Raw genomic sequence first — 23,668 nt, forward strand, 5'->3', positions numbered from 1 at the left:
CAAATGATAGATGTGTGCTGTCACTTTGTGCAGGCTCTCCACTTCAGGAGGGATTGTGACAGTCCTTGTTCTCTACTTCAGAAATATACACTTTATCTTATGCAAAGCTCCAATTCACTGTCAAGCACGGACGAATGGAAAGCGTCTGTAATAAAGCCATATCTGGCAGAACAGCACAAATTTCCTCTATTCATTATTGCAGCGCTCTGTTGACAGTGATGAAGTCTTTGCGGCACCTCGAAACAATTCCACAGCAAGTCGACCGTGAAAATACAACAACATTTTACCTGAAATGTAAATTGGCTCTCACCCCTCAAGCCTCCTTAAAAATAATTGTCTTATATTCCACCTATTGTCTGACAGACCCAGGCGTGACTCAGACACTACACTGTTTTCTTGTTGTGTAGTGAAATTGAGGTCGTCACATGTGGGAGTATTTCGAAAACAATTTGATATTCAGCTGCGCCGTGACAACGAAGTGCCATCTGATTGAATTTCCTTCAATTTTAGGCAATTCAGACACACGTATTGGATCGCTCACCGCTAAAAAAAAAATTGATTGGTGTTATATTTTTAAAAATCGTTAAACGCTTAAAAAAAGACAATACATTTCCGAGATCATTTGAAGACCAACTTTAGAGTCACTGAGATCTTTCCTAGTAAAGCACTAAAATACAACCTGGTCTTATAGCAAAGCATGAAATAGTCATGAAAAAATAATAAATATGTTTTGTTTTTGCACAACTTTGAAATGAATGTATTTTAATAGCAGGTATACAGGCAGACCCATAATTTAATGGACAGACACACACATACATGTCACACTGGCTATGAAAAAAGTGGCAACTGTTGTGTTTTATCTCAAACGATCATTTTTTCTCACCCTAACCAATCATTTTGTTTTATTGCTTAACTCTAAACAATGGCTAAACTTTTCCATTACTGATGCAATCACCACCACCACCACCACGCCCTCCAGATTTCAAATGTGGATGGAAAACCTTGAAAATTAAAGGTGGAAGATTTGTGTCCAGGAAACCGATAAAAAAAGAATCCATTGATTAGAGCAAACGCAGTGAAAGGATTTAAAAAGTGTGAAGAAGTGCATAGATTTTGAACTTAGAACTACATGTTCATGATTTTTACAGGTTCTTTCTATTGATACAGACCTCCCCCACTGCTATTCATACTACACCAAATAGTTACTTAATAAAAAAGTAACTATTTGGGCAAGATAGTTGCCCCTGATGCACCCATGTGAGTGCGGGAATGCTTGGTTAAAAGTCTCTAGAAGTGCATAAGAAAGTGCTTGGTTTGTAGTAAGAAAGCTCTTTCTATTAAAACAGTAGAAAAGCATTATAAGCATTAGTAGTCCATTTATCTCACAAACTGCCTTAAAGACTGTTATAAACCATGAGTTGGAATATACAGTGTGGAAGGTTATGTGCTGTAAATTTATATAACTTTACAGTTTTAACTGCTGCAGCTGCTGTCAATCTTCCATTTTCACCAAAGACCACCTCTTCAGTTTAAGAAGTCCTTGAATTCATGACAGTTTTCAAACCCTTTGACCTTTCATATCTAACCTCTCGCTTCTGGCAACTTCTCCAATTTACCATGGTTAATACAGCACTAATCGTCTCATTAAACCACTCTAATCAGAGGGCTGATCCCCCTCCTCCCCTCATACAGGATTTTGCTCATTAGGTTCAGTTTATCCACTGCACTGCAATTCTTGTGAAGAGAGCAGAAAATGTTCTGGGTCTCAGAGGGGAGCTTTCCAAAGCCTGAGACCATTACCAGGTAAGTGGTGTCTATTGGAAGATAATGCTGAGTAAAACTGCAGAGCTACAGTCAAGCAATTTTGGAGACTGTTGGGAACTAATGGGATAGCTTAGAGTCTATTGGCTTGACTTATTTTTTACGTGTTCCCTATCGCAGGTCCATTAGCTTAATGTAAGCACAATACAAAGCCAGTGGTGTACCCCATTAGTATATTATGTATATGACTTAATAATTGTTTAAAGAAAATTTCCCATTGCTCTCAGCAATTACAGATAATGGTTTAATGGTCTTTTATCAAAATTTGTGAGTGAATGTTCTGATAAATGCACCAGTCACTGAACGGTGCACTTTTGTGCACTTTCACTGCTTGGTTCAGTTTTCATCAGCCTCGCATACAGCCTCAGAGAGCAGCTGTTGTCAGGAATAATGCACAGAGAAAGCCCTTGTGTGCTACTGCCACATGACAGTATTATCTTCCTGCACTGTATTTACAAAATGTTGTATTGTGTTTGCATGCTGTAAACTTGGATCAAATAAAATGTATCTCATCCTATTTGAGACAAATGTAGCTGGAGATTACAGTATAATACAGTAGAACTCGTTTTTTCTCTCTTTACAAGGTATTGATGATCTCAGGACTGCTGTATTAAAAAGTGAATGGAGATGCTTTCCTATGCTTTCATCTCCTTGGTTCTTAGTTTTGAGGCCTCCACCTACATAATCAAACTCCTCCACTCCTATTTTCCAAGCCAGGTTCTCGGGGTCTCAGATCAGGGCCTTCTTCTGATTCTCTGTACCCAACTTAAAAGCTCCTTAGCTAAAAAAAACCCCTTTGGAACAACTGACCACTCCCACTTTGCACCCGTGGCTCATTTGGTCAGACAGGCATTTGAGCAGTCTTTGTGTTTTGTTTTGTGTTGTTTTGGTTTTCATTGGTGCATCTATAAAACACTTTCTGCTGATAAGCAGCTTTGCTGTTCCATTGCTGCCCCCTTGTCTTCATTTGTTAGTTGCAGTTTACCAGAAACTTCTTGATGTATACTTTAAGTGCTGATGTTGTGTTTGTGGCTTGCTTTGCTGACCCCTGGTGGCCAAAATATATACATATGAAATTATGCTGGGCTGATAATGATTTAGTGTCATTAACAGCATAGTATAATATTACATTTATGCAAAAATATCATTGCAGATTCTGTATATAAATGTGTATATATTTCTATCTATTTTATTGTCGGATACGTCCTATACTGCAGATGCATGGAAGAAGTGTTTTGCTTTAAACTTCCAGCAGAGGCTCCCAGAGAACCAAGGTTTATTTTTTGCCTTCTACTCTGTATAAATTTTAAAATGACAAAACTTAATGATATTATAAGACATGCTGCAAAACAATATGCTTTTTGCATACGAAGCAGCGATATATATTCACTATATGCTGCTTCTAGAACAGGTTTTTCTTCTATTTCCGTTAATATCAAATTGCAGAGTTGTAAATATTTGTGGTTTTTCCCTGAGCTGTGATACCCTTGCACACTAAAGACAAAGTCTGCTATCCAATGTCCCCCCTAAACACATGGTACTAGCCCTGATGACATCATCAACCCCAGGCATTAGAAGGCCCTGCAGAGCTGGTGATGAGTCACTCCTGTCGGTCCAGGCCAGTAAAAAGCAGCAGACACACAGTGGTGAGCTCTATTGCAACTTGCATCTCTTTCATCAGATGTGATTCGATATGCACACTGATGACCAGCTGGACAAAGAAATGAAGCAAGGTCACAAACCCGCGTCTGCTGGTTTCTTTCCATGTAATGACCCGGCTAGCCTGACAGCTTTCACAAGAGCTCGTGGGTAAAATTCTGCAAGCTAAATATGAGAAAGATTTTGGAAGTAGCCTTTCATAATCACATACAGTTGATTTTAAACTTGAACTGCAAGTTGTTGTACTTTAATGTAATTATTTTATTAAGTCATACAATTAATTAGAAGAACCTTTAAATGGATTGTCGGTTATTGTAAACATCACAGTCGACAGTCTTCTTATCAGATGTGCGATACACAAACTGTTCCACACACACATACGCACGAATACACACTTCAAGGGGAAAACAAATGTGTCAAAGCACATTAAAGCATTTCCACCTGAGGCTTTTCATGGTATTTCTCTTGGCTCAGTAGCTTTATCTCGTGCGAATTTCTGCAGTGTTAGTGTTGCACCTTTTCTGCCCCACAATATTTTAACAGGCAATTTTTATTCCAACTGAATGAACACAGCTCTGCTGAGTGCCTAGGCTTGTGGGTTTTTTTTCTATCTGTAGTAAGAATGAAAAACTTTTTAAAATATACAATATTACATTTAGTTGGTAATTTCTTGATTTGATCCTTAATTTAAGCAGTGTTAGTGCTGGTCTTCTGCACACTCCAACGCTTCAGGTCAAAATTGCCATAAAGCAAGCAAACAAGATACAAGTAAACAAAAGTGGCAGACTTTAAGTGCCCTTGTGGATTTTGTTATATTGAGGTCTAGACTGAGAAGGAGCATTAGAGTAATATCAGAAATAATGGTGATTGGGCCCCTACAGGCAGACATTTTCACTCAGCTGGGAATGAAATCAGCGTGTGTGGCTGCACTGGTGAAAAGGGGTGGTGATAGGGAGCGGAAACTTCTACAATAGAGAGGCCTATTTCATATATCATCTGCAAACAGTGTATTCTGAAGGATTCAATGATGAACTGTTATTGTCCACGTCTGTAGTTCTTATTAAAGATCCTACCACCTGTATAGAGACTGACTATTGTAGTTCCATGTAATGGTTTGGAGATAATCATTGATTTTCAGATGTATACTTGAGCTTATTCAGACAGAATATGTCATTTAGGATTTTTTTTTCTGTTATGGGTTTTCTAATGTGGGGTGGGGATGGTGCATTTTAATACCTGGATAGAAAAACACACAGTGGAACAGTGTTAGTCATGGTTTGGTTTCCCCAGAGTCTAGACCTCAACATTATTGACACAGTGTGGATCATTCTGACAGAGCACACAACAAAAAGCACATTCAAGCTTGTTAGAGTTGTAAAAACTCTATTTTTGCCTTATATACTGCAGTTATATACTGAGTTAGCATATGTTTCCATAAACTGATATACTAAAAGCCTGTATAGATACACTACCTACAGTACTACAATTTTTACACATAATTGTGAGCATTTAAAATTCAAACTATAGTTTTTGCCTCGAGTTTGGTGATATGTGTTTCATCATTTGTGTCTGCAGGGAGAAGCCTTGCTCTTCATGTGGTTTACAACAGCTTAGCTGTTGGGGAGAGTGCTTTTGTTAGCTAACTAGCTAGCGAGCAAACATTCAGAAATATTTGTTAACTGTGTATCTAGATGCAAGTTAGGCCTACAGGTGATAAATAATACATTAAATGCCTTTAATCCTCAAGTGACCAAGCTATCATAACTGAATGAGGTCATTTTTAATTTCATTTTACACAGGAATACTTTCAATGGCTACATCAGTTTCTGTAGAGCACCCCCGGGCCATGGACTGGTTTGGTACTGGGCTGCAAGAGTTGAGGCTCGGGTGTGAAATTTATGGTTTTCAGGGTTTTTATCGGTTTTCATTGTTATTTTTTTGTTGTGTTTATCGTTAACTCGGTTTCCCTGGCTCTTTTCCCATGTGTAATGAATAAATCTTTTTTTTTGTACTGGTACTGGTTTTATTTTGTTGTATTTATCCACGACACCTTAAGGCCAGTCCGTGAAAATATTGTCGGACATAAACCGGTCCGTGGCGCAAAAAAGGTTGGGGACCGCTGCTGTAGAGAACAACACTTTGAAAAGCTACAGTACCTAGATAGCTAGATCATTGTGTTACAGCATTTACAATAAACAACAATAACTAACAGTTGAAATAAAAAGTAAAAGAAAAGTAAACAATTAAGTTAGGTAAAAATAGTAAAAGTAGGACAGTAAGAGTGTAAAAGGAAAATGCCATCGTAGGAAATATTATCACTCCACTGACTCCATTCAGTCACTTATTACTGGTTAGGGCTGGGCCATATCATACCGTTCACGGTAATACCGGTATAATGTTGGGCAACGGTAAGAAAATGAAATATCGCAATAGAATATGGGTAAAACACGCATGCGCACTGCCTTTGTTTTCATACGCAAATGGCAGAAAACGCATGGCGGCGACGGAGAATGAGAAGGGCGAAAGTGGATCGTTGAATGAAACGGATGAACCAGAATTGGTTTGTAAAAATGCTGCAACTTCAGTGGTGTGGAACTGGTTTGGCTTTCGTCCGTCAGATACACAACAAAGCACTATTTTTGGTAGAGCATGCTAGCGGGCCGTCGTTATTATCGTGTTTTTTGGGAAATATGGCACACTTAAAATCAATCCTTTGATTTTTCTGAAAATCGACAGTGCCCCTTATAATCCCGTGTGCCTTATGTATGAATTCTGGTTGTGTTTACTGACCTCCAAACAATTTTCTGTGGTACACGGCGCCCGAAAATCTGTCAAATGTTTTAGTACGACTTTGCTAAGCTACGAACCCGCACCGCTTGATGGATTGTCGGAGCATTACAGGTATCGTAGGCAGGAGCCTCACGGAGTGATGCGTACTGTGCTTCAACATAATATTACCGTATTGTGTGTGTATAACCTCTTTTTAAGTTTTGTGGACATTATACATGGTTATGCTGAGGATATGTCGGCCAATTTCCACTGGAAATGCCTTTTGGTTAAACTGTCAGCAAGGAATTTGCACTGTTACATTTTTATATAACTCTAATGCACATAAAAAACAGCTGCTTGTTTAAGTGAAAATGCATTGATGTTTTTGGGGTTTTTTTTGCACTAATAAAGTTGTGGAGTTGTAAAGTGTTTTGTCTAGTGTCAATTATATCGTCAGTTATATTGTTGTCGCAAATTTTCAAATGTATATCGTGATAAATATTTTTGGTCATATCGCCCTGCTCTATTACTGGTTGTTAAAACTATAAAATCCAAACAGCCATCTCTGCAGGTTACATCAGTGCTCATTACTATTTACATAATTTAAGGAAGACAGTGATCCAATCTGCTCCTTTATTTTGTAACGCTGGGGAGAAACATTTGTTTGCTGATTCTGACCCTGACCTCATGCAAAAATACATTTGGTTATGTTGTCATGCTTTATTGCAATCATATACCCTCAGTTTACATTAAACTGGAAAACCTTTGTTGGCCAACACTGCTTATGACAGCAGCATTTCCCAATATTTAATTAATTTGTTTGTTATTTGGTCCAGTCATAAATTAAACTCTGATGAAATAAAATGCTTTTACAGCTTAACGCTCATATCGAGCAATGACTTTTGTCTAGAGCCAGATGTAACACTAAAAGAAAGTTAAAATATACAACACCTGTAAATCTAATATGATTTTTCTTTCTTTATAAGCAATATGAAATTATGCAGCCACAACCCTAATACATTCTAGCAAGCAAGCTTGCATCTTAGTCTTTACGTTGGTTCCCAGTCGATTTTAAAATGCATTTTAAACTTTTCATGCTTAAATACATAAGGCTAAATGGACTAGCTCACTAACTTATTCTTGTTCATGCTCAAAATTAGATTGAGAACTAGGGGGAGCAGTCTACCACCACACTACTGCAGCTACATTTATCTTACCCTGTGGACTTTTCGGTTTAACCAGGTCTCCTGGGAAGAAAAACTTTAAAATCAGAGTATAGCAGGAAGTCAGTTAAACTTATCTGGACAATTATGTAACAGAAGAGGTTCTTAATCAGTTACAGCTGCTTTTGTGTTAATTATATTAACAACAGGGTCACTAGAGGGGCAACAATGAGACAAACCCCAAAACAGGAATGGGTTTACAGGTTAAGGCCACTGACATTTTTTTCCTCCTCATTTTTTTCCGACTGTTTTTTGAATTTGCCTAGGCTCAGTGTCTCTACTGGTAGCATGAGAGATTATCTGGCACCTAAAGTGTATGGCGTTATGTTTGTGCCACTATTCTGAGCGCACGTAAAAAAAATTGAGCGTACGTAAAAAAAAAAAATTGCAGGTGCAAGTGTTGCATTTTGAGGAGAAATTTATTTTGAGTGAAGAAAAGCTAAATTTGAGTGAACAAAATTCATTGCTGCGTGCAAAAATGTATTTCAGTGTTTGCTATAATTAAGTTTTGGCCAAATGGATTAGCCAGCTGCATGATTTCAGGGTGTCTTTAAAGTCAGCCGTCTGTAGGTTTATCATTTTCATTGTTCCTCACACATTACCCAGTCCATATCAGTATAGATACGATATTTTTCCCATTTTGATCCTATGTGTTTTTTGAGTCTTCCTTTAATCTACAAGTCCTCTTCTGCATCTTATTCATGGCACCCCTTGTTGATTTAATCTACCATTATCTAGCATTCTATATCGAAAATTATATGCAAGAAAACCTTTCATATCAGGAGGAATATAATATAATCTCTTACAAACTTTACTCCAAGTAATTGCATTCTGTGGTACCATTGTACAAATAAGTGATTCTAATCAGCTGAGCTGTCCTGAACTACATGGTTCAGAGAAATTATGGCTTCTGTATACTGGAGGAGTTTCCTCCCATGGGAACGCTGTGTTAAGGTCCCCATGGGTTAATCATAGCTGGCAAACCAATGAGAGCAGCAAAATTCTGCTGCTCCGCTATGATTTCGTGTTTCTGATTTCTTGTCATGTTATGTAAAGAAGACCCACCCTCTGAGGCTTAGTCTAGCCTCGGATTATATCAGGAGAGCCAGAAAGCTGATTACATATCTGTAATCTTATTTTTATAAAAACATTTCCAGTGGCAGAAATACAGAGCAGGGCTCATATTTTTTTTTTCCAACAAACCTCCCGTGATAATCAGATTTGCCAATTTGAAGCAGCACCAAAAACCACAGAGAAATGTTGCCATATTGTCTACGTAATAACGGTCAAGCTATAAACCCAAATACTTTCCAGCAGATATGCTTACACAACTGGTTCATCAAGAGAAAACATTTGCCATTAATTAACACTGTAAGTCATTTTCGGTGTTTCAAAGTGAAACAGGACAAGAGACTGATCACAATCCCCTGAATTCTCTTTTTAACCATTTAAAAGGGGCATAGCAAGCTAATCGTACAGATACACAAGACCAGAAGAGTTAGAAAAGCTCATTTTCATAGACATGTCATAAACACCTGGCCTGACCTCTGCAGGCATCAAAGCATTATGTGAATACTTTTTGGCACAACTCACTGTTCAAAACTCTGCGACTACATAAGTGACCCACCTTTATGCTATAAGACAACATGTTATGAGATGTGAAATTCATTTAGGTCTCTCTGAGACCTGTGATCCAGCATCCTTAAACGGTCTCATGGCATTAAACCCTGTTCCACCAAATATGGTGGGGAAAGAAAGGAAAGTGGGAGTGAGAAAGCAAAGCATGAGTGACATTTTAGGACAGAAAGCATTTGAACCAAGAGAAAAACTGCCGATAAACAATGTCGTTTTTTACTTTGCATGAGAGTCTGTGTTGTTCGAATAGGAACATTTCATTTTAGTGCAATCTCATATCTGTGTGAGGGACTATTAGAATAAGGATAGGATGAGGATAGATACGAGTGCGATGATTCATACAGATATCTGTAAATGATGGAGAGTTTTATTGGGGCTTTACTATTGCACTGTGCTAGCAAGACTGTGACTTACTGAGTGATTCCCAACTTGATTAAGAAAGTAAGGACTGTGGTGTTGACCTGTTCGTGGGTTTCAACTGCATCCGGAGACCTCTATATTATGTTAGCGTTTCTAAATGTCCTGTAGGTGAGGATCTGAGAATGAATCTGTCCAAGGTCTACTCTGTCTCATGTCCAAAATTAGCTGAAATATGCTCCAGCCTCCCTCCACCATAGAGGGAGAAAGAGAGAACAGATTAGTGAATACCCTCCTGTTTTAGCCAGCCACATGGGAAGAAGAAGTTTCACATGAGTTGATTATCTGTGACAGAGCTGATAGCTGGCATTTTCTGATCCAATTACTCACTCACCAGAGTAAATGAGGGTTAAGTGAGTAGCTTGCTGTATGTTGCATACATGAGTACCACATTGAGTTCCTCGGTACCCTTGCAATAAAAATATGTAACTCAAAACACACTAAGTTAAGTACTGGACTGCCTACACCTACATTACAAGGCGTTTACACGCTGTAAGTAACCCCACTGAAACTTTACAATGTAACCTACGGCTAATGTGCACCTCCCCAAACTATACATCGCATTGGCACAGTCTGTAAAACTACTGTGAGTGGCCTGTTCAGTACTGTTGACTCCTCCTGTGCACTTCCAGCTACTTTTTCACCACAGATTTATCAATGACAGCATAAAAATCATTGCCTCAATATAAAGGATTTTAATAACAGCCTAGATAAAAGAACTAACAGATATCACCAAGAGTTCAAAATCAGAATGGGCACGAGACGATATATGAAGATGGCTCTGAAAAAAGCTGATGACAACAAAGGTTGGGGACACAGGCAGAAAATAAAGTCCCAGCTTCTAATCAGTTTGTATCCATATAAAAAAAACAGCAGGACACAACCACAAGCTAATTAACATACAATGTATTATAATGCACAAGTATTAATGCTCCCAACAACATCACCCACTTGCCGAGGTCATATATAGATTGTGCAAAGACTTTCATAATCTGACTTGTTGCGGCTGTGGCTTCCTATTACAGTACCACACTCAAATTAGGTGAGCTCTATAAAATAACTATACTGCATACTGCATTGTTGGGTGCTTGATTTTATACACCTGCAGCAATGGAAATGAAAACACCTGATTTCAAAGATTAAGAGGTCTGGCCCAATGCTTTTGTCCGTATAGTTGACACTGAGTTCAGTACAGAGCAGAGAAGTCTACTTTTTCATCTCCAGTAAATATTTCCCAGTGCTCTACAAAGTGAGATCGAGTGATCTGAGTGCATAAATCCTTCTTCTGTGCTTCAGCTGGCTAACACATGTCACTAACAAAACAGATAAATGTTTTTTTCTCCGTTTAACCTAACAAAAACCCCTGTTGGACAAGTCAGCCACCACTTGTGACATCACATCAGATAGATGGATATTAATACACATATTTGCAATGAGCACGTCAACAGCAACATAAATCAAAAAGCTCAGCCCACTGGATGTCACGATGATGCGAAACAGAAGAAGAAAGCTGTCACATTAACCTTTCACTTCTACGTGGAAACATTCTCCACATGATTAGTGAGGAAAATGCATCATTGTGACGCAAGTTATAGTTCCCAAGAAGCTAATATAACAGGAAGATCCTAGCGATGCGAATGGCCTCAGAGAAATTACAAGATTACCTTCACTGCTGACCCCAGCCTGCTGTATCAACAGGAAGCACTCCCCAGAATAAGGAAAGAGCCTTGGGGGAGAAAGCCTCATTTTCTCTCTGTTTTGTTTAGTTACCCATAAGCCACGCCCAAAGACAAATTATATTCTCATGGATGGTAAGAGTTTTTATGAATGTCAATACTGAACAGTTATAGATGATCTTACATAAGCCTAAAGCAAAGCCATCTGCAGAGCAAACATTTTAACTCAACCATTACAACGATAAACATATATAATAAGTACAAATGTAAATATTGGATGAATGTTTATATGGACAGTTTAAAAGTAGAAACCAGCAAACAACACACACGCAATTTATCTCTGAATTTTTTATAACTTTGCAAAACCTGAAAATCTAACACTTGTGTTATTTCCTGTCACTTTTCTTCTGAAGAGGCAGGCTACTTGAGAGTTCATGAATGCATGGGGCATTATTCCCAAAGTTCCATGGGTGGGAAAATGTTGGATAACAAGTGTTATTGTAGCATACCATGCTGTTAATGCAGGAGAGGCAGAATTCAACGCACCAACCGTATGAACTCAGTGAAAACAGGATTACTCTGTCCTGCAACATGATTGGACTGTTCCCAACACAGTTTGGCGGAGCTTAGCCAGTTTAAATAGACAGCTGTGCTTAGTGAAGACAGTGCTAAATGCTGCAGCAGGATAAGCAAATCGTGGCAAGCAGATATCACTCTGTTCATAACGTCCTGGACCAAGCAGGATTTCTATCAGGGTCATGACCTCACAAATACTCCACAACACCTGACCAAATGACCAATTATAAACTCGCTAGCCAACTGGCAGGCCATCTCTACTGATAAGCTGCTCATATACTAGATATAATGTAGCTGTGGGTGGAGGCTAGTTATCATGAGCTAAAGGGGGTCATTTTGTGTTTTCTTGCCAGACAAAAAAAAAGTCAAGTAATCCATTTGCCACCCTTGATGTTTATTCATCCCTTCCTTGTACAAACACTAGCTGTCAAAGGCACTTAACTCCAATTACTCTGTGGGTTGTGCTCACTCCAAGCAGTGCAATCAGTTCTCAGTGAGAAACGATTTGACATGTTACAGTGGAACTCAATCCAGTTGTTTGACTGTGCTGGAGACGTTGTGGTGGGACTGGAACGATCATTAAATGCTGAACGCTCTCGTTTCGCTGTTAATCTTGGACGTAGACTCTCTGTGTATGTGTGTGTCTGTGTGTGACACAGCAACCCAATGTGGAATAACAACAAAAAACGAGTCGAGTTTCAAAGAAAACACTATTCAAGTCTCCAGTAGCACAAAGCCTTTCTGGTCTCCTGGACCGGGAGCAGCATCGCTGTGACCCAGTCCAAACACTGGAAAATGTCAACATTTGTTTACGGAAAGTTTTCCGAGGTTCAGGAAAACAAAGTATTTTGTATTTGTTAAATAAAGCACGGGGATGTGCTGTGAAGGAGATGACCAAAACATAACGAGCACATACCACCACCCTCTAGAGACATTATCAAGCCCATCCAACCCCCACCACCCCCATTCTCTCCACAATTAAGTCCCTGGGCAGTTCCCAAATCCCTAGTTGTGTTTCTATAAAAGTAGTTTAAGCTCTTAAACTTTATTTAAAAAAAAAAAAAGCCAACAAGCACAATGGCAGGACTTCCAGAGTGACAAAGGGAAAGGGAAGTACAAGTAAGCTGCAGGCCCCAGATGCTTCTCTCTTCTTCTCCTCTCTCGTGTCCCTCAAAGGTCATTCTTCCTGTTTAACGCAGCAAAGTCATCACACACAAAAGCTGCAGAGGCAGAGATCCTTAAGAAATGTCATCTGCTTATGTCTGTGTACATGACTTCAATTAAAGACTAAATCTGCCCTACTGCTGGTCATTACAGTGTGGTTTATTAGTAAGACTTTATGTTGCAGTTCTTTTGGTGCTTTCCAGCTGTGCTGAATGCTCGTGGTTTTTTTATTAGCTTCATTGAGGTCGAATGGTGGAGAATCGATCTTCTTGTAAGTTTCTGTCTACACTGTTAAACACGTGTCTGTCTAAGTCTTTACACGCCAAGGGATATCGTTATTACATGTCACATTTGTCCTTGGACTTAATATCAGACAGCGCGCTTTGTACTGGAATCGCTACAATGTTGCCAAACATCTGGAGTCAGAGAAACACCCTCTGAATAAGCAGCAAACAATTCATGACTCAAAAAGCGTGTGTCATGTCACCTTGAAATGGAAAACAGATGTAACATTAATTGCTGAGAGTTTATTTTTTTGCTGGTGATCTCACAACTAAGGCGAGAGATCATGACCTGATTTTAACTATCTGCAAGCTCCGCAAAAAAAAATGGATAGTCCCAAAATGACTCCTAACATCCAGAGTACACAGAGATTTTCCTGCTTATGGTTATGAGAAAACAGTTTCCAATAAAAAGGCACTTAAATGCTGTTGGCTTTGCCTGCTTATATGTTCTTGTGCGTGTGCGTGTCAGCGAGTACGTATGCATATTGCAGTGCTTTTGCTTGAGAGCTTTGGAGGACTTTAGCATGCTCTTACTTGCAAGTAGAACAGAAGAAAATAAACACTGCCATTATTACAATAATGAATATGCTTTGGGAAGCAAATGATATAATTTTCCATTAACTCCCACTCATAAACAGCCAAGAATGGCTCAGGGAAGCCTGTGACATTTGACTTTACTGGCACAAACACTGCGGTACTCCGCTATTGCTTGACCCCTGACCCCTCACTTCTGAAAACTCACAAGACTTACATCGCTATTTAACTCAAAGCCTCTCATGCTAATTGAGCCATCCGAGAACAACAAAGTCTGATAAACACTGGAGTTGACATTGTCTCTCTAAGTTAAGGTCTTAAGCATCATCACGGCTGTCCACATGCAGTGTGTGCGGACAGTTCGCCAACACCTGCAGAGACCTTCATTACAAGACTGATACAAAAGACATCAGCAGCAGTGCAGATGCCTCTTGTCCCTGCACACTACACACACAGTGCACTGAGCCAAGCTCATTACTCTGCATTCACACTGGGCAGCAGCAGCACTCATTCAGAAAAGAGACCCAGCTCAACATAACACCAGGGATAAAGAAAGAGGCTCGTAAGATTAAACATTTTCATGTTGGTGGTTTTAACGCAGTCATTGTCTAGTGAGCACAGTTATTCATTATTCATCCTAATCTGACTTGTTCTGATCTCTGCAAAGTGGAAAAGAGCACAAACACTCCTTCATGTAGGTCAGAGTCTAAGCTTGCAGTTTCAGCCACTATCGACGCACTCAGGTGCTGCACAGGTGAAACAATGGGCTTAGTGTGTCGCTTGCATCTCGCTGATTAATCCATGTGGAGGTGGAGTGCGGCACTCTACTATATTTGCATAGTAGAGGTCAGGTACAACACAGGGCTCACTGTGTTCAGCACGATAAAAACAAGGAGCTTAAACAGACAGGAAGGTATTAAAAATCGCACCACTTAGAAACTACAAAGGAGACAAAAAGTGTCATCATTTCCACAACTTTTAACTGGCTTCACAAATAAGGTGTGCTGAAGAGTCACCGTGACATCACAACAATGGTCACGGTCATGTCATGAATCACAGTCTCCATCTGTGAGGAGCAACACATAAACAGGTCCACATGTTTGTTAGCTGGTCATCTGGAGCCGCATTAAAGCCTCCTGGATCCAATGAAAGTGTAACGCTGTGTGAATATGATCTAACTTTTGAAACTTTTCCTGTGTTCACACAAGCGAGCACACATTATCCCAAGACAAAGCCCAGCTTCTTGTATGGGCTCTAACACGCCTGTTTAACAATCTGGCGAGCTGGTTTGACTGGAAATTTGATAATCACGTCTATGGAAATCAAGAGAGCAAAGCATGTGACAGTTTAACATTACTAACTGACACTTTTCACACCCTGAGCATTAACTGAGTCAGTCCACACTGGGAGACAGACTCCCAGGAAACACTGTTTGTTTGCCTTCCTCTCCTTCTTTTCCCATTCATAAGGCTGTTGCTGTTGTGATAAAGAGATGAAAGATGGGTAACAGGTTATCCTGCAGTGTGTATTATCAATCATATTCTGGAAGGAACAAAGTTTTCCTAAACAAAAAATCTAACAAAAAAAGAAGAAGAAGAAGCAATGACTGTGTTCTTTCTTCCCCCACTCTGAATTTATGTGTGACTGCAGCACAATTTGGAGCAGGCCTATTTATAGCCGACTACCGCCACAACCACCCCGCAGCCTGAAAGTCACACCAGGAGATTTTGGGAGGGGAGTCCTTGAGCTCCTCTGTCAATGCGAAGCATTGCAGTGACAAGTTTGCTGATGAGGTTGGTGACTGTGAAGTCGCACTGCACCGGTCCCTCCCCTAAAGCACAAGCCTGATTTCTATGCATCCTTCCAACACACTGAATCTAAGTCCAGCGCATGTGCTTGTTTTTACACATAAACCAACCGCACGCACTTACTTGCACACACATGCAGATGTCTTCTAGTATTTGATTAGCTGTAGTGATGAGCTGGTGATGATGGTGTGAGTGTTTACTATAACCGCTGTCACACTGTATCAGTATTTGCTCTGATGTCATATTACAATCGCACGTGTGTGACTTTAGCTCCACTGCCAAGTCCATAGAAAGATAAGCCACTGTCCTACAGCTGCTGTTATCAATACAGAGGAGTGACAGACAGAAAAGGGAGGGCAATGTCAGAACTTACTTTAAATCCTTCTCGGAAAGTTCCAGAAAGAGATTATTTGTCCTCTAATCTTCTGTTTCCTCTCTGAGTCCAAATGAAAGATCAAAAACAAACAAAAGTGTCTTGTGTGCATCTCACACACCGCAAGTCCCACTCCACTGCTCACTTATGTTCTCTGGAATAAGGAGGGAACTCTGTTGCCAGCTCCCAGGCTTACAGCCAATCCTGTTAAAGTTCTTTCTGACTCTTGGCCAATGGCGTGCGTCTCATTCTCCGGCCCTCCCCGCCCCCATCCTCTTCCTCCTGCTGCTGAAGCTTCTCATGATTGTGGACAAACTGATAGTTGTGGAGTATGACAGAGTAAGAGGAATTACTGTAGTATTTACAGTGTGAGAGAATAAGAATATAGCAGCGGTGGGGAAGATTTCCATTACGAAAGAGCGGCGAACAAGTGGACAGATAAAGAAGCCAGAGATTAATTATAGTGGTTGGTTTTAATCTGTCAGGATGCTTTTCCCTTTTTTTAAAGGGTGATTTATCAGCATGGATTATTAGTTTAAAATAGTACAATCCTGCTCCGTCTTTTTAAACTTAGCTCAGGCGCTGACATGTTTAATTATTACATGGATTGTAATAAAAGAATTATGATGGGGTTGACGGGTCACTCCATCCTCACGCTAGATTATCTGCTTATCTTTTTAGCATCTGTTCACATGAAAATAAGGACTGTGACGCAAACAGCGACGAAGACTGAATCGTGTTTGACATGTTTTACTACATAGCTGCAGTTCTACAGATGATGTGACACCCTATTGCTTCAGTGGCCAGAGGGAATATAGCATGCTCCGAAAGACATGAATTGCAAATGCTCCCAACAACACACGGACAGATATGGCTTGTGTTCCAGGGCCAGTGAGCATCTGCTCTGCTTGTATACCACGGAAGCCTCTCTAGCTATCAGTGGTACTGATAACAACTCACTTGATAACATGCACACTCAGACCTCTTTCTTTTTGCTCCCGAGGGGCTGGAGCCATGGTGTTTGGTCAAGAGGGATTCTCACCTCAGTCAAGAGGTGGAATTAGTCGGGTTGCTTTTACTCCAGCAAGTCTTCGGGCAAAAGCATGAGCAGCAGTAGCAGAGAGTCCTTTTTCACAGGGTAAATAATAACGATGATATTTGAATCAAACTGCGTTTTCAGCCCGTCTCATCCATCTCAGGCGCAAGATGAAAGTACTTTATTTATTTATTTTTCAATTTCCCAAAAAAAAAAAAAATGCAATTCCAGGAAAATAATGGAAAAGAGGAAGAAAAAGTAAAATCATAAACAAAATGGTATTACATATGAAAGTCATGCATATTAAAACACATTTTCAAACACAGTCTTTTATTTGAGGTTAAACAGGTTTCACCTTCGAGCCTGTGTTCATAAATGAGGATATGACTTTATTAATGATTAAAAGCTACAGTTTGTTTGATGCCTATTAAGACTCTCTATTGACATATGATCTTTATGTCTATAGACAGATTTTCCTTTAGTGTAACTCTGGCCATAGAGTGCATACACTTTACTGGGTACACCGGCTCATCAATGCAAACATCTAATCAAGCAATAACATGCATTTAGGCATGTAGACATGATCAGGACAACCTGCTAGAGATCAAAGCACCAGAATGAAGAAGAAAGGGATTTAAGTGACTTTGAAGGTGTCGTGGTTGTTGGTAACAGACGGGCTGGATTGAATATTTCAGAAACTGCTTATCTACTTGGATTTTCTCATTCAACCGTCTCTAGAGTTTAGAGAACGATCAGGAAAAAAGAAAAATATATTAGGTGAGTGCCAGATTTCTGTTGATGCCAGAAATCAGAGGAGAATGGCCAGACAGCTTTGAGCTGATAGGAACAAATGATAATCCACCTTTGGACACTGAGGCTATAGTCTATAAGACAGAAGTACAGAACATTTGGAAAGAAAAATGTTGCCCAGTCTGATGAGTCTCAGTTTCTATTGTGACATTTGGAATGTGGGATCAGCATTTGGTGTAAACAACATGAAACATGTCCATCTTTTTATTCAATTCAATTCAGTTTTATTTATATAGCGCCAAATCACAACAAAAGTCGCCTCAAGGCGCTTCATAGATACAGAGAAAAAACCAACAATCATATGACCCCCTATGAGCAAGCACTTTGGCGACAGTGGGAAGGAAAAACTCCCTTTTAACAGGAAGAAACCTCTGGCAGAACCAGGCTCAGGGAGGGGCGGGGCCATCTGCTGCAACCGGTTGGGGTGAGAGAAGGAAGACAGGATAGAAGACATGCTGTGGAAGAGAGACAGAGGATGACCACAGTGTAACCATCTTCTAATGGCTGCTTCCAGCAGGATAACACAGCACAGAGCTCAAATCATCTCAAACTCAAACTGAGTGTTCACTGTACCCAAATGGCCTCCAAGGTGACCAGATCTCAAAATCTGCAACTGTGCAACGCTAACTTGTTTCCAGTACCTTGTTGAATCTGTGGCATAGAGAATTAAAGCAGTTCTGTAGGCAAAAGGGGAGATCAACACGTCACTAGCAAGCTGTAAGCAACAAAGTTGGTGATGATACTTTTATTTATCCATACTGTTGAGTAGATATGAACTCGTATTCCTTCTCGTGTTTCTCCATGTTCATATTTCCTCCTATTTCCTTGTTTCCTGTGTTGCTCAACTTTGCCTTCCTTTGTTTAAAATTTGTATTCTGTGTCCCTGTGGTTTTTCCCGCCCTGTATTTTAGTCGTAGTTTTCCTGGTTTGTCTCTTGTTATGTTGCATCCTTTGATTTCCTTCCTTTGTGGCCATCTACCCCACCCTTAGCAGGTTCATTGTGTTCAACTGTTATCACCTGTGTCCAATCGGTCGTGTGTGTATAACAGTGTCACTCCCAGTGTCAGTTTATGTATTTCCCCCCCTTTCCTCTGTTTAACCTTCTCAGTGGATTTCTGTTTTGTTATACCAGTTATGTGAACTGTTTTTTCTTCTTTCTTTTTTTCTTAGCTGCAGCTTATTCTGGTGTTTGCATTGCATTTTTAGGTAATACCTTAAAAGTAAAATTGTCTTTCGGGAGTAACTTTGTGGTAAATATCACAATGGTGGTTCAGTTTTATGACAAGCATGCAAAAAGGCAGGCAGGGATACATGCAGAAGAGCTGGCAAGCCCTCAGAGAACAGCCAGGCATTCAGGTTGGGCTTCAGCAAAGAAAGCAGAGTCCTACTACACAAAGCTGTCTGGCCCCAAGGTTTGTCAAACTCACAGGAGTGGAAGGGTTATGCTAATACTGTGCAAAGGGTGAACATTTTATTCTTCTTTTGCATTGTGGCATCAAAACATCATACACAGAGTAAACTGCAGGAAATGAACACAAATTTACAAATGCAATTTGTCGGAGGAAAGGGAAATTGTTTTGAGTTTAACCTGTAAAAGCCAAAGAGCGGGAATTCCTTGAAGACATGAGAAACTGGGAAAAAAGCACCCATTCTCTGCTGCCTCTCCCTGAGCAGACATGACAGGTTTACAAGCACAGAGGAAGCAGCTGACAAACACACACACAGTGTGCCGGACTCCGTCTGCAGAAGCCTTATTGAAAGACAAAACGGCAATCGATAAGTCTGCTTTGGGATGGGTAATACACCGCTGCTGGGTAGATACATAACTGCATAACATCCCCCTCGCCAAAACGCACCACATTTGTTCCACTGCAGTGAACGGAGAAGTATCGCAAAAGCTGTTGACAGGAACCATCTCTGTAGGGGAAAGGTGCTCTTCATGGTGTGAGTTATGGAGACTCAGTACTGTGTAAAAAATAAAAATAAAAAGTTCCCAAAGGGACAAACACACGGAGGAAAGTAAAGAAAGTAAACACTGTGTTCCAGTGTTTTCCTAAAAGCAAGCATGAGATCATTCCATGATTTCAGCTGTCATTTTTCTCCAATTCTTGGACAAAGATGAGTAACAAAGGATCCGGACATAAATAAACGTAGTGTTTGGCTTTGAAGAGACAGCTCATCGCGGCAGATTATCTTTGCGGTGAGTGACGTTAAAAACATAACGTGATTACAAGGTGTCGAAAACCACGTCTTCCTGTAGAGCATCACCTCTGTCAGCTCCGTCAGTTACAAACCTCCCCCCCACCAGGCTTCATTTTTAATGAGCATATCAGTTTGAAAACATTACAAATGAAACCTGTAAAGGTGGGAGCACATTTATATCTGTTATTTAAATTTTGATCAGCCAAATCGTACCTATCTTTGGCCTAAAGGGAGCGTAGGATGATGAGAAAAGGGGGCAGAGAAGATTATGTTGTAATTAGTAAAAAAAAACAAAAAAAACCCAAAACACTAATAACTGACAGAGAACCATCTGCTCTCAGCTGACAGACCCAGCAGTAGACACACAAGCACGCACAAGCACACACATTTGTCCCGGTCACATCACTCGGTTTGATTCACCTTCATTAAACTGCACTGCGCATAAACTTCTCGTGTCACAGAAGTTTATGTCAAAGAGTGGCTTTTTTTTTGCCTCATCTCTTCTGTTCATCCTCTTGTTCTTTCTCTGGTCACTCCTCCCCTCCAGCAGCGTCTGTTCTCCCCGATACAGCCACGATTTTTTTTTTATTTGTTCATTGTTGTCCTCTGGAAAGTTTCCAAGGTGCTGTCACTCCTGAAGAAGACAGGTTTTATGTTTTCCAAACAGTGGTCAGGACTAGTATTAAAAAAACAGACATGCTCAGATCTTGTTGCTGTTCCACATGATGCCTGGAAGCATCCTGATCTGGTGAATTATAGAGCCCACAAAGAAAACAGTTACCATTACAGTCTCTGCCTTTATAAAAGTCTAGTTATTCTCCTGACAGTCACCACCGCAGTGGGCAGGACCACATTGTGTCATCCAAGGTGGCTGTCTCCATCTTTTATGTACATGGATATATCCCCCACAGCCACGCCGGGTGGTTTCAAAACTCCTTCTTCTCAAATCACCTCATGTTCATATGAGGTCAGCTGAATTTATTTGAAACTGGAGAACTTACAGCTTAACATTTCTGAATTGTAGCTGTTTATAAGGTTTTTGGCTACTTCTACGTGACCTTATTTGATGGCTGAACTCACAACAGAGCAAAAAAAGGATACCAACCTTCTTGCAACAAGAAAAAAATCGGTGGTTGCCGGCTGCATTCAATTTTTCCGCAACCTGTCTCCAAACAGATGTGGGTGCAGTTCAGACTGACGTCACTCTCAGACAGATTGCCAAGAAATTGCAATCAGTTGCAATCAGTCTGCACAACGAGTGGACACACCCACTTTGCAGTAGGAGACTTGACTCAACTGGTTGCCAGCTGGTGTTCTGGTTGTATATTTATATATAAAAGCCAGCTTGCTCACCGCCTGTGAGGTTTTGCAGTTAAATCGCTATCCTGCAACATCTATGACACTGTTTAGGCAAGAATATCTGAATTTCAGGTTCGGATCTATGAGGTTCTGGCTGGACTCTGAATTTAAGTAGTTAATGTGAATTTCTCTGTATAAGTAGTATCCGTAGTAGCCATTCACCTTTTCACTATTATTTATCTCTTTTGATCATTTAAATAAAAAAATAAAGAGTTATCTTTATCTTTATCTTTAAGCATTTCTCAGTCGTTTTAGATATCTCTTAATCTTTCTTCTCAAACTTGCTCAGACCCACTTAGTTCTTATATATTTATTTGACTTCATGTTTTCACGTACTCCAACGATGTGCAGAAATCCTGATTAGGATGCTTCTTGGACACCTCTTAGGTGAGGTGTTTCAGGCATGTCCAATTGGGATGAGACCCTGGCACTAACCTGTAATGTGCTGGAGAGATTATGCCTCTCTGCTGCCATGGGAGCACCTTGGTATCCACCCAGAATAGCTGGAGGTGGTGGCTGGGGAGAGGAAGGCATCGGTGCCTCTGCTTAGACTGCTGCACCCAGAAAAGATGACCAGGAAAAGTGGTGGAAAATGTTGCATGGATGCATCTTTAAAAAATAATAATGGTTAAACTATTCAGAGTTTGTGTGTCCTCATCAGGACTGTAAGAGCCCAGTAAAGGAAAAACACACTATGCCTTCAAGACAGAAGTAATGCGCTAATCTAATTTCTAAAATCAGTCTTCACAAATATTTTATAACATCGGAACTACTTAGTTAATATGTATTGCTTAGGCCTACTGTACATCAATGTGATTAACAGGGACAGAAATGCTACAAACCGATGGACTGTAATAGCATATTCAACGATCCATTTAAAATGTAATACTATTAAAATAAGTGGCACTGCACAGATGCAATTAGAACTTCTGGAACTCATATATTAAACCACTGTAGCACAAAAACTGTTGTTGGGAAGAGTGCTTATTTCCATTATCAGACCTAACTGACAGTTATGTCCGTTTAATTGGGCATATCAGGATTTTGTTTGTGTTATTCCTAATGTTTAAAATGCAGAGACGGCCGTAGCCGACAATATCCATACATCTGATTCTATTTTTTCCACTTCTGTTGTTCCTCATTAAGAAAATACGAGTATGAGTGTTTCAATGCAACAGTAAACATGACAACACTAATTAAACCAATTAACAATTTGAATTGTTCGTGCATGTATCTTGCAGTGAAAGACGGGAATAACTCACGCTTGATTTATTTTATTTCTTTTTCACATATTTCCAGTGATAAGCCATTTCACATAGTCATCCTCTATCACAGCGTCTCCTACACTGAAACCAGGGAAGGACCTGTGAGGGTGGCTTGGAGACAGACAGGGGTTGTTGGAAATCGTCACAGAGCAGAGCAATCATGCATGGCCTTCCAGCGTCGGTCTGTCCTGCTGCTTTTTCCTCATTTTCTCCATTCAACCGGGTCGTTTCAGTACTCGTATGCCACAGTTTTAAACATATTTGTGGGAAGCACAGCAGACTTTATTTTTTTCCATCCATAGTTTGCTTCTTAAAAATCTGACAGGCTGGATTGAGATACTGAATGAATTCTTTTTGAAGTGCAGCCATAATTTGAGCTGCAGCACATTAATATCTTTTTTTTTGGTCAGTTAGCGGAAGAAAACAAATCTGTTCCTGTTTTAGAAACACAGTTTATAGAACTGAGTCCTTCACCCAGCACAGTTTGTTATCCTGCATGGACTCACACAGAGGCACAAGCAAGGATCTGAGTAAAATGTTAAAAATACAATCTTAAGTCACCCTTTACTTTTTTATTTTTAGCATCCAAGGAATTGGACTCTGTTGGATTTTTAAAGCGGTCTTGAGCAATAGTTCCTTAGGCTTTTTAATGGTATTTCGAAGTTTTTCTTTGGACATCAGTTGCTTTTTCACTTATTTTCAGTCCAGGCTTTGTACCTGACCATTTTCAGAGGAATGTTTTTTTGTTAACACTGACCTATGAACTATTAAATCATTAAAAAGGCACCCAAATCACAGGAGGAACCAGTGTCTATACATAACCTTTGAGTTTAATCTACAGTTTGAAAGGCACCAAGATGATTTTCGGAGAACTATTAGCTGAAAACTTGGCATATCTTGGCACGGTGCGCAGTATGTCTTTAAAACTAAGAGGAAACTAGATAAGTATCTAAATGTCATGCCCTTAAGTAAAGAGAAAAAAAAGCCCAGGAAGAAACCCCAGCAAAGACCAGACACAGGTCCAGGCTGACAGATGCATCTGGCCCTGCAGTTGATT

At 40.0% G+C, this 23,668-nt stretch overlaps 1 protein-coding gene across 1 annotated transcript in view; it reads right to left on the bottom strand.

Moving 5' to 3' along the window:
* The window catches only part of pde4d (phosphodiesterase 4D, cAMP-specific), a 211,326-nt gene extending 195,256 nt beyond the window's left edge, over positions 1 to 16,070 (bottom strand). The window contains exon 1 of the mRNA XM_084947255.1: positions 15,940 to 16,070. The gene's annotated coding sequence lies outside the window, so the exon portion shown is untranslated. The remainder of the gene's footprint in view (positions 1 to 15,939) is intronic.
* Between the last annotated feature and the right edge of the window lie 7,598 nt (positions 16,071 to 23,668).

Source organism: Perissodus microlepis, chromosome 12, assembly GCF_051167445.1.
Source record: "Perissodus microlepis isolate ML-2025 ecotype Zambia chromosome 12, ASM5116744v1, whole genome shotgun sequence".
Taxonomy (NCBI): Eukaryota; Metazoa; Chordata; class Actinopteri; order Cichliformes; family Cichlidae; genus Perissodus; species Perissodus microlepis.